The sequence below is a fragment of the Triticum dicoccoides genome, chromosome 4B (assembly GCF_002162155.2).
Source record: "Triticum dicoccoides isolate Atlit2015 ecotype Zavitan chromosome 4B, WEW_v2.0, whole genome shotgun sequence".
Taxonomy (NCBI): domain Eukaryota; kingdom Viridiplantae; phylum Streptophyta; class Magnoliopsida; order Poales; family Poaceae; genus Triticum; species Triticum dicoccoides.
In genome coordinates this window covers 65,380,990-65,394,148 of record NC_041387.1, presented here as the reverse complement: position 1 = coordinate 65,394,148, position 13,159 = coordinate 65,380,990, and positions in this window count along the sequence as shown.

Below are 13,159 nucleotides of genomic sequence, written 5' to 3'. Positions count from 1 at the left end.
ATCTAAGGAACCGGTAGAATCTCCGGTGGACCGCATCAGCGATCTCCCGGACGTCATCCTTGAGGAGATCATCTCCCTTCTCCCCACCAAGGATTGCTTCCGCACACAAGTCCTCTCAACTCGGTGGCGCCCTCTATGGCGCACCGCGCCCCTCAATCTCGACTGTCGTCAGATATCTGTCCTTCCTGAATTTGATCTCATTAGAGCCATCGTCTCTTCTCACCAGCAGGTCCCCGTTCAATGCCTCTGCATCCCGACAAGCTACCTGCTGTCCATACCCGACAAGGTGGACGCTTGGCTGACATCCCCTGAATTCGGAAAACTCCAGCAGTTTGAGTTCTACCATTACCACGAAAGTTTCATACCACGAACATACCAAGAATTCGTGCCCACACCACCGTTGTCCATCTCGTGGTTTCCCTCCTCTCTCCACACCACCACCTTCGCCCGGTGCCATCTACCAGACGATCTGGTACAAATGCTTCGACTCCCAGTGCTAAAAAAACTTTCGCTTGTGGTGGTTTATCTGTCGGAGGCCTCACTGCATAGCATCATCCACTCCAGTTGCCCTGCCCTGGAGCACTTGCTGATTGTTTTGGGAATAGAAATCAGTATCAGTTGTCTCCAAATAAAGTCGCCTCACCTTAAAAGCATTGGAATTTGTTTTGAAGGACAGCAGGTCATCATCGAAGATGCCCCTTCACTTGAAAGGCTGCTCCTTGATAATTGTTATACACCTTCAGAAATAACTGTCGTCTCTGCGCCCAAACTGGAGACCTTGGGTGTAATTCATGACCCGTTTAATAATCACACAGAGTTGGTGTTTGGCTCCTCACCTTTTCAGGTACCGTATATTATCATCTACACATTTGTAATCATATGCTGCATTTTTCATTTGTGCGCATAAGTTTTATATCATCTTGGAGTACACTTTGGGTACTAATATTATGTTATATGCTCAATGAAGAGTTCGTCCATTGATAGCCTATCAATGTTGCTGGATTCTGTCAAGATCATATATATCAGAATGTATAGTTTTGATCTGGACATAATTATTGGCTTGCTGCGATGCTTTCGATCTCTGGAGAATTTATACATAGAGGTGATGATTTCATCCACATTGAAAGCACGTATATATTGTACTAGAATTAACTGTCCAGCTGTCGTTCTTTCGACATACCCTTTTTTCAGACCTTAACTCTTTTCAATCTTCATGTCTACTTAGGCAGAACCACATGGAGAAAAACATATAACCAATCGTTGGCGTAATAAGCACAAGGATTTTCTCAGTTCTCATGACATTCGTTTGAGGACAATAACGATGGGACAATATGCATCCAACTAGGCAAACAGAAGTTTTGTCACATTCTTCTTGTTGAATGCGAGGTTACTATTGTCCATGAGGCTTAATTTTTACAGCAAGAGATTTCTCACGGACGAACATGTTGAACAGCAAAGAAAGAAGTTTCAGGTGGACAAATGGGCTTCTAAACGTGCTCGGCTTCTATTTACAACAAGTTGTAGACATCCTAAAATAATTTTTTTTGCACAGGATGTTGATTTTATGGATCGGACCGATCCATTTGTTTGTGACTGCAAAAAAGAGTGGTTGGGTTAGATGTTACTGTCATGTTCAATCTGGGTTTTGTCTAAAAAATTGATGAACAATTAATCCTTGGCCTTTTTGTACCATTTGTATGCTTGACTTGCATGTTGTTGCCCTCGTACTCCCCTCCACCTTCCACTACACTGCCGCATCTTCCATGGCTGCTGTTCGTTCCCATTCGAGGCCTTGCCGTCGTTCTCAGCCTTGGTTAGCTCGCTGTGCTCGCCGCCGTCTGGTGTTGTCAACATGGTCAACAACCAAGGGGAATCAGGAGATGACTGTACATGGAGAGGCTGATAGTAGGGACCCACTAGGGTCATTGCATTTCGCAAGCAGGTGCCTCGTTATTACAAGCGAAAACAATACTTCCTCCTAATTGTTTGACAACTAGGTTCCACGCCATTGTCAATGTAGTCAATAAACCAGAAAATTACACACCGAGCGGATAACACCAGGGACCCAGCAGCTCGCCCAGTTGTTTTTCAGTTTCAGAGACGGAGCTCAACTGCGCGTTGTGCGGGAGCTGTGGCCCGTCTAGCCCACGCTTACGCTTTTATTAAGCACATGACGAGCCCAGTTGATATTTTTTTCTTTCTGAAATTGGCTAGCCCAGTTCTTTTTTTGGAGAATACCAAAACCGAGGCCTGCTTGCTTTTCTCAGCCCTGCTGGGCTGCAAATCTTTCAAGACGAGGAGGGATAAGAAATGGGATTCCCCAGAAAATGGGCTATAAGTTGTAAGAAATGGGCTGTAAATTTTTAAACCAAAGCCAACTGGCAATTGCACTAAAATATCATTTTTTCAGGATTTCTCTACTCTCTACTCTTATAAAAACCAAAGCCAAATGCCAATTACATTAAAATATCATCTTTTCACCCACAAGATAAACTACTCATACAAATGCATCTTCATGTTCCGTGCAACGAACGAGCATCTTGCTAGTTAAGATTCTAAATTTCATTCATTTTTTTGCGGACAATTGTTTTTTGAATTTTATTTTGATATAATTTTTTGAAAACTATTTTTAACGTGACTCCAAATTTCGTGATTAAAAGAGTTCGGACCCCACCGAAATATGCAAAATTTTGTTGAATTTTTTAGCAGTGCCCAGAATATATGGTCTGTAATGCTAATAAAAATAATATGGGCTTCAAATATCCTTAAGAATTAGCAAATGGGCTCTAAATTATTGAAAATAATGGCTAATGGGCTGTATGCTGTTTTCCACAGATTTGGAGGCTGACTTCTGGGCCTACTAGGTTGACGATGACGCTGTCCTAATTTTTTTTGACGCGTACGCAAGGCTTTGTCAACTTAGTCAACACACAATAGTGACTGTTGGATGTCCATCCAATGAACGCCGTGCTTCTTCAATCTCTGATCTTCCTGCTCCAGCCGCCCAAACCAGCGCCGGCGGGACTGCCTGCTCCCTCCTCCCGTGGCTCGTTGTGCTACCGCCAGGCCATCCCTCTAACCACCCACACATCCTGTTATTTTCCGGCGATGTCAGCCTCACCCCGCATCCGACCCGTCAGCGCTCGTTCTCCCCTCAGCATGGGCATCCGCTGCGGTGGCTTCGCCGGCTCTGGGTGGTTCTCTTCTTGGGCCCCGCCCTCGTCCACCGCGTTTGTGCTCTCGGCGCGGCGAGGTTGATGTCTACTACACAACCTTCTTCTTGTAGACGTTGTTGGGCCTGCAAGTGCACAGGTTTGTAGGACAGTAGCAAATTTCCCTCAAGTGGATGACCTAAGGTTTATCAATCCGTAGGAGGCGTAGGATGAAGATGGTCTCTCTCAAACAACCCTGCAACCAAATAACAAAGAGTCTCTTGTGTCCCCAACACACCCAATACAATGGTAAATTGTATAGGTGCACTAGTTCAGCGAAGAGATGAAGATACAGGTGCAAAATAGATAGTAGATAAAGGTTTTTGTAATCTGAAATAATAAAAACAGCAAGGTAGTGAGCGTAAACGGTATTGCAATGATAGGAAACAAGGCCTAGGGTTCATACTTTCACTAGTGCAAGTTCTCTCAACAATAATAACATAGATAGAACATATGACAACCCCTCAACATGCAACAAAGAGTCACTCCAAAGCCACTAATAGCGGAGAACAAACGTAGAGATTATGGTAGGGTACGAAACCACCTCAAAGCTATTCGTTCGGATCGATCTATAAAAGAGTTCGTACTAGAATAACACCTTAAGACACAAATCAACCAAAACCCTAATGTCACCTAGATACTCCATTGTCACCTCAAGTATCCATGGGCATGATTATACGATATGCATCACACAATCTCAGATTCATCCAACCAACATAAAAGTACTACAAAGAGTGCCCCAAAGCTACTACCGGATAGTCAAGAACGTGTGCCAACCCCCATGCATAGGTTCCAATGTCACGAAACCCGCAAGTTGATCACCAAAACATACATCAAGTGGCACATGATATCCCATTGTCACCACAGATAATCACGGCAAGACATACATCAAGTGTTCTCATAAAGACTCAATCCAATAAGATAACTTCAAAGGGGAAACTCAATTCATCACAAGAGAGTAGAGGGGGAGAAACATCATAAGATCCAACTACAATAGCAAAGCTCGGGATACATCAAGATCGTGCCATAGAGGAACACGAGAGAGAGAGAGAGATCAAACACATAGCTACTGGTACATACCCTCAGCCCCGAGGGTGAACTACTCCCTCCTCATCATGGATAGCACCGGGATGATGAAGATGGCCTCCGGTGATGGGATCCCCCTCCGGCAGGGTGCCGAAACAGGGTCCCGATTGGTTTTTGGTGGCTACAGAGGCTTGCGGCGGCGGAACTCCCGATCTATCTTCTGTTCTGGAAGTTTTAGGGTACGTAGGTATATATGGGTGAAAGGAGTACGTCGTTGGAGCTACGGGGGGCCCACGAGGCAGGGGGCACGCCCGGGGGGTGGGGGGGTGGGCGCGCCCCCGCCCTCGTGAGCACCTCCCCTATCTTCTGACGTGCACTCCAAGTTCCCTGGGTTGCTTTCCTTCCAAAAATAACTTCTCCAGTTGATTTCGTTCCGTTTTGACTCCGTCTGATATTCCTTTTCCTCGAAACACTGAAATAGGCATAAAACAACAAATCTGGGCTGGGCCTCCGGTTAATAGGTTAGTCCCAAAAATAATATAAAAGTGGATAATAAATCCCAATATTGCCTAAAACAGTAGATAAAGTAGCATGGAGCAATCAAAAATTATAGATATGTTGGAGACGTATCAAGCATCCCCAAGCTTAATTCCTGCTCGTCCTCGAGTAGGTAAATGATAAAAAAGAATTTTTGATGCGGAGTGATACTTTGGCATAATTTCAATGTAAATCTTCTTAATTGTGGCATGAATATTCAGATCCGAAAGATTCAAGACAAAAGTTCATATTGACACAAAAATAATAATACTTCAAGCATACTAATCAAAGCAATCATGTATTCTCAAAATAACATGGCAAAAGAAAGTTCATCCCTACAAAATCATATAGTTAGGCTATGCTTCATTTTCGTCACATAAAGATGTTCCCAACTACTATACCCCCCATGACAAGCCAAGCAATTGTTTCATACTTAAATAATCTCAAACTTTTCAACCTTCACGCAATACATGAGCGTGAGCCATGGATATAGCACTATGGGTGGAATAGAATATGATGATGGGGATTGTGTGGAGAAGACAAAAGAGGAGAAAGTCTCATATTGACGAGGATAATCAACGGGCTATGGAGATGCCCATCAATTGATGTCAACATGAGGAGTAGGGATTGCCATGCAACGGATGCACTAGAGCTATGAATGCTCAACAAAAGAAAACTAGTGGGTGTGCATCCAACTTGCTTGCTCATGAAGACCTAGGGCATTTGAGGAAGCCCATCGTAGGAATATACAAGCCAAGTTCTATAATGAAAAATTCCCACTAGTATAAAAAAGACAACTTATGAGACTCACTACATGAAGAACAAGGTGCTACTTTGAAGCAGAAGTGTGAAAAAAAAGAGATAGTAGCATTGCCCTTTTTTTGGGGCCTTTTTTGGCCTTTCTATTTTTTTATTTGGGCCTTTCGTTTTTTTGGCCTTTCTCTTTTTTTATTTGGGCAATGCTCTAATAATGATGATCATCACACTTCTATTGATTATAACATAAGGATTACAACTCGAAACTAGAACAAGATATGACTCTATATGAATGCCTCCGGCGGTGTACCGGGATGGTGCAATGAATCAAGAGTGACATGTATGAAAAATAATGCATGGTGGCTTTGCCACAAATACGATGTCAACTACATGATCATGCAATGGCAATATGACAAAAGTAATATATGTCATGATGATGATGGTGGAAGTTGCATGTCAATATATCTCGGAATGGCTATGGAAATGCCATAATAGGTAGGTATGGTGACTGTTTTGAGGAAGATATAAGGAGGTTTATGTGTGATAGAGCATATCATATCACGGGGTTTGGATGCACCAGCGAAGTTTGCACCAACTCTCAAGGTGAGAAAGGGCAATGCACGGTACCGAAGAGGCTAGCAAAGGCGGAAAGGTAAAAGTGTGTATAATCCATGGACTCAACATTAGTCAAAAGAACTCATATACTTATTGCAAAAATTTAGAAGTCATCAAAAATCAAGCACTACGCGCATGCTCCTAGGGGGATAGATTGGTAGGAAAAGACCATCGCTCGTCCCCGACCGCCACTCATAAGGATGCACAAGCTAGGTACACTTCATGTTTCAAATATGTTACACAACTTTAACCATACGTGCATGCCACGGGACTTGCTAACTTCAACACAGCATTCTTTAAATTCATAATCACCCAACTAGCATGACTTTAATATTATCACCTCCATATCTCAAAACAATTATCAAGCATCAAACTTATCTTAGTATTCAACGCACTCAAAAGAAAGTTTCACATATCTTGAATACCAAGTATATTAACATTAAGCAAATTACCATGATATTAACGACTCTCAAAATAATCTAAGTGAAGCATGAGAGTTCAATAGTTTCTTTAAAACAAATCCACCACCATGCTCTAAAAGATATAAGTTAAGCACTAGAGCAAAAATTATCAAGCTCAAAAGATATAAGTGAAGCACATAGAGTATTCTAGCAAATTCCAATTGGTGTGAGGCTCTCTCTCATAAAATAATTTCAGATCTTGATACTTCATTCAAACAGCAAGCAAATCTAAAGAAAACTACAATGCAAGGATAGCACAACTCATGTGTAGAAGCAAAAACTTAGGCTCAACCGATACTAACCGATAGTTGTTGAAGAAGAGAGGTGGGATGCCTACCGGGGCATCCCCAAGCTTAGATGCTTGAGACTTCTTGAAATATTATCTTGGGGTGCCTTGGGCATCCCCAAGCTTGAACTTTTGTGTCTCCTTAATTCCTCTCATATCATGGTTTCTCTTTTTATCAAAAGCTTCATTCACAACAAACTCAACAAGAACTCGTGAGATAGGTTAGTATAAACCAATGCAAAACCTTATCATTTTCTACTGTAACAAATCACTAAAATTATTATTCCACATTGAATACTAAATGCCTCTGTATATTTAATACTCCTATCCTCAAATAGAATCATTAAACAAGCAAACATATGCAAACAATGCAACCATAACAGCAATCTGTCAAAACAGTACAGTCTGTAAAGAATGCAAGAGTATCAATACTTCCCTTACACAAAAAATTATGAACTAAAATTCCCACTGTAATAAATTTATCAGAGCTCAATATGCAAAAAGATTCAACGTTAGACCATGCTCTGACTTTTCTAGGGAATTTTTGCAACAGCGGTAAACTTTCTGTTTTCAAACAGCAACATGCAAACTAGCAAAATAAGCATGGCAAAAGCTATCCTTGACTTTTTTATTGAACCTAAAGATGAAAAACATTATTATAACTACAGAAAGCAAAAACTAACACAATAAAATGACGCTCCAAGTAAAACACATATGATGTGGCGAATAAAAATATAGCTCCAAGTAAAGTTACCGATGAACGAAGACGAAAGAGGGGATGCCTTCCGGGGCATCCCCAAGCTTAGACTCTTGGTTGTTCTTGAATATTACATTGGGGTGCCTTGGGCATCCCCAAGCTTAGGCTCTTGCCACTCCTTATTCCATAGTCCATCGAATCTTTATCCAAAACTTGAAAACTTCAACCACAGAAAACTCAAAACAAAACTCGTAAGCTCCGTTAGTATAAGAAAATAAATCACCACTTAGGTACTGTAATGAACTCATTCTAAATTCATATTGGTGTAAAGCCTACTGTATTCCAACTTCTCTATGGTTCATACCACTTAATACTAGCCATAGATGCATCAAAATAAGCAAACAACACATAGAAAACAGAATCTATCAAAAACATAAGTCTGTAGTAATCTGTATCAAACGTATACTTCTGGAACCCCAAAAATTATGAAATAAATTTCTGGACCTGAGTAATTTGTCTATTAATCATATGCCAAAAGAGTCAACCTAAAAGCACTCTCCAGTAAAAAATGGCAGCTAATCTCGTGAGCGCTAAAGTTTCTGTTTTTCATAGCAAGATCACAAAAACTTCACCCCAAGTCTTCCCAAAGGTTCTACTTGGCACTTTATAGAAACAAAAGCTATAAAACATGATTACTAAAGTAGCATGATCATGTGGACATACAAAAACAGTAAGGATAAATATTGGGTTGTCTCCCAACAAGAGCTTTTCTTTAATGCCTTTCTAGCTAGGCATGATGATGACAATGATGCTCACAAAAAAGATAAGAATTGAAACATAACGGAAGCATCATGAAGAATATGACTAGCACATTTTAAGCCCAACCCACTTCCTATGCATAGGGATTTTGTGAGCAAACAACTTATGGGAACAATAATCAACTAGCATAGGATGCCACAAGAAGCATAGCTTCAAGAATTTAAGCACATAGAGAGGAAACTTGACATTATTGCAATTCCTACAAGCATATGTTCCTCCCTCATAATAATTTTCAGTAGCATCATGAATGAATTCAACAATATAACCAGCACCTAAAGAATTTTTCTTTTCATGATCTACAAGCATAGAAAATTTTCTACTCTCCACATAAGCAAACTTCTTCTTTATAGCATACGTATCATCACAATAATCATCATAGATAGGAGGCATGCTTTCATCATAGTAAATTTGCTCATCAAAGCTTTGGGGACAAAAAATATCATCTCCATCAAACATAGCTTCCCCAAGCTTGTGGCTTTGCATATCATTAGCATCATGGATATTCAAGGAATTCATACTAACAACATTGCAATCATGCTCATCATTCAAAGATTTAGTGCCAAACATTTTAGAGATTTCTTCTTCTAGCACTTGAGCACAATTATCCTTTCCATCATACTCACGAAAGATATTAAAAAGGTGAAGCGTATGAGACAAACTCAACTCCATTTTTTGTAGTTTTCTTTTATAAACTAGACTAGTGCTAAAACAAGAAACAAAAAGATTCAATTGCAAGATCTAAAGATATACCTTCAAGCGCTAACCTCCACGGCAACGGCGCCAGAAAAGAGCTTGGTTGACGGGGTGTGAGTTAGCGCCCTTTACCTAGCCTCCCCGGCAACGGTGCCAGAAAAGAGCTTGATTTCTACTACACAACCTTCTTCTTGTAGACGTTGTTGGGCCTGCAAGTGCACAGGTTTGTAGGACAGTAGCAAATTTCCCTCAAGTGGATGACCTAAGGTTTATCAATCCGTAGGAGGCATAGGATGAATATAGTCTCTCTCAAACAACCCTGCAACCAAATAACAAAGAGTCTCTTGTGTCCCCATCACATCCAATACAATGGTAAATTGTATAGGTGTACTAGTTCGTCGAAGAGATGAAGATACAAGTGCAAAATAGATAGTAGATAAAGGTTTTGTAATATGAAATAATAAAAACAGCAAGGTAGTGAGCGTAAACGGTATTGCAATGATAGTAAACAAGGCCTAGGGTTCATACTTTCACTAGTGCAAGTTCTCTCAACAATAATAACATAGATAGAACATATGAAAAGCCCTCAACATGCAACAAAGAGTCACTCTAAAGCCACTAATAGCGGAGAACAAACGTAGAGATTATGGTAGGGTACGAAACCACCTCAAAACTATTCGTTCGGATCGATCTATAAAAGAGTTCGTACTAGAATAACACCTTAAGACACAAATCAACAAAAACCCTAATGTCACCTAGATACTCCATTGTCACCTCAAGTATCCGTGGGCATGATTATACGATATGCATCACACAATCTCAGATTCATCCAACCAACATAAAAGTACTTCAAAGAGTGCCCCAAAGCTACTACCGGATAGTCAAGAACGTGTGCCAACCCCCATGCATAGGTTCCAGTGTCACGAAACCCGCAAGTTGATCACCAAAACATACATCAAGTGGCACATGATATCCCATTGTCACCACAGATAATCACGGCAAGACATACATCAAGTGTTCTCATAAAGACTCAATCCAATAAGATAACTTCAAAGCAGAAACTCAATTCATCACAAGAGAGTAGAGGGAGAGAAACATCATAAGATCCAACTACAATAGCAAAGCTTGGGATACATCAAGATCATGCCATAGAGGAACACGAGAGAGAACACGAGAGAGAGAGAGAGAGATCAAACACATAGCTTGATGCGGAGCATCCCACGTTCATCCCCATGTACACTCCGACCACTCTCCAAGCCCCAAGGATACATAAGATGAGACCTCGACTATGCGCCATTGGACACAAGGTGAACCCGTTCCTAAATGCTTCCCCTTTCCATTCGTGTGAGACATGGTTGCTACTTCAAGCGCGGACCTTGTGCATACTCAGGTACACCCAAGGAGACCATGGAGAGCCCAAGGACCAAGGCCAAGCATGGAACAGAAGAAGGAAGAAGAATCTGCTGCTACAGCAGCCGGACATCCGGCCATGTCCCGGACATCCGTCCCAGCCCGGACATCCGGCGCCACCACCGAAAATCCGGCCTCCTTCACAGAATGCATCTGGGAACGACCCCAACAGCCCGAACATCCGGCCACACGCCCCGGACATCCGGCTCCTCCTGAAGCCCCGGACATCCGGCCTCTTTGCCCGGACATCCGGCCCCGCCTATCCAGAGAGCAGAAGAAACAGCCACTCCAGCCCAGACATCCGGCCCGATAGCCCAGACATCCGGCACCTCGCGAAGGACCGGACATCCGGCCCGACGCCCGGACATCCGGCCTCCCCTGCCTGCGTGCAGCGCATCTGGGCCGAGGCCCTTGTACCCCTTCACACTTAGACTATATATACTCCCCCTCCACCTATGTTTTAGGGTTAGCGTTGATTTAGCTCAGATTAGAGATAGAGCTTCGCTCATCCATCGGATCTCCTCTTCGTGAGAGACCGCGGCCTCCTCGGAGAAGATCCACTTGGATTCAAGACCCCCTCGTGGGAAGATCCCCTCGCGGATTCAAGACCTCCTCACGGAGAAAAACAGTTCCTTTGTATCCTTACCTTTGTCGATTGTGTATCATATGTTACTCTTTGTGTTCGGTAATCTAGCACTCGTGTGATTGATTCCTTGTTGGTTTAGTGTTTCTCTCTCTCGTTTTCCCCGTGTTTCCCCTTTGTGCTTACGTGTGTTCTTCGTGAATCCCCGTAGGATCCCCTCCAAACGTGAAAGATCGTCCATATAGGGTTCCGCCCTACATCATCTTGGTATCATGAGCCACGTTGATCACGTTTTTGGAGCCCCTACCCCTCTTTTTCTAGCTTGATTTTGTTGATTTCGTCCTAAATCCGAAAATACCCACCAAAAATAGCCCCCAATTTTTTTTGTGATTTGTTGGTTTGATGATGTTTTGTGGATTTTGATCCATGGATTTGCTTGGTTTCAAGTGGATCTAGCATCTCCCCAAGTTTCCCCACTTTCCATCCACGAAATCTCCACAATTTTGACCCCGAAATCATCAATTTCCGCCCCCAAAATCGAGTACCTCGAGTTCATCCTCGGATAGGGAGCCCGGACATCCGGCCCGACAAGCGGACATCCGGCCTGCCCGGACATCTGGCCATTGGCCTGGACATCCGGCCCCTGGAGCGCATTTCGCGCGCGGTTCGGGACATCAGCCCTCGAAAATCCGGCCAAAACCATCGGATATCCGGCCCCTGTAGATTTCAGCCTCCCCGTTTCACCGTTTCGGCCATAACTAATTCATCCAAACTTCGATTTTGACGTTCTTTAGCTCGTTTTGAAGCTCTTGACATCCCCCTTCCCACAAAAATACCACCAACACCGTTTGACTCCATCAATGTTTTGAAAATTTGGTAAATTTTCCTAGGCCTTCCACCATATCATCCGCATAGCCACCACCGACTTCCGCAACCTAACCCATTTTGTTCCCTATAGCATTAGTGGTTGCTTGAGTAGTGATTTGAGTCTCCTAAGGCGTTTCGGCTACTTAGGGATGGTTGCTTCTTCATCAACCACCACCACCATTTCCGCATAACCTTGCCCACCATACATTTCGCCAACCCCAACTTAACCCAATTTTGTTCGAGTTGTGGCTTGTGTCTCCTAAGGTGTTTCGGCTACTTAGGGACGGCAACTTCAACTCCGACACGTGTATAGCCAATCATTTCACTTCCGCATTGCCAAGTGCAAACCACCACCGCTTTTCGCTACCACCATTTTGACATTTGACGTTTGAGATTTGAGTTCGCGGTTTTTCCGTTTCCTAAGGTGTTTTGGCTACTTAGGGACGAGTCTCCATCATCTTGGTTTCTACATCAAGAACACCGCTACTCATCATCGCCGGACGGTAACTTCCATATCATCTTGGTATCGTGGTAACCCTCCATTGTATATTCTCCTTGCCATTGCATTGTTGACCCCTAGCCCATTTTGCGTTACTTGCCTATCGAGACTAGCCATTTGAGTATTGCCGGCAACATTACTTGTGCACATTAGTGATCATACTTCCCATAGCATAAATACCATATCATTGTGGTGCATATATTGGTATCATATCGTGTGTCACAAGTTTGTTCCCGCATATACACAATTGCTATCTTGGTTTGTGCATTGTGCAAAAGTGGCCATAAAAAAGAAAAAGAAATAAAGCTTTTAAGCAAAAGAAAAAGAGAGAGCAAAGAGCTTGTAAGCAAGTGCCATAGCATCATACCACATTGCATATAAGATTGTCATATCCGATCATCTTGGATCATCTTGAGAGAAATACCGGGAACCATACATACATAGCATACTTGGGATAGAAGTTTATCAATTTTGCATCTTATAGGTTGTGCACAAGTGTCGAATCCACCTATTGAGCAATCGTGCTAGCGTCTCTCTTGATTGTGCAACACGAGCGTTTTCCGTGGATTCCACATTTTGTGCTCATTCCTTGGTTGCACGACCCCATTTATCTATCCGTGTGTGTGTTTCCGTGTGCCACATATTGCTATTGGTCCATTTGTTTCACTTGCAAATTTGTGAATCTCTTTCAACATTAT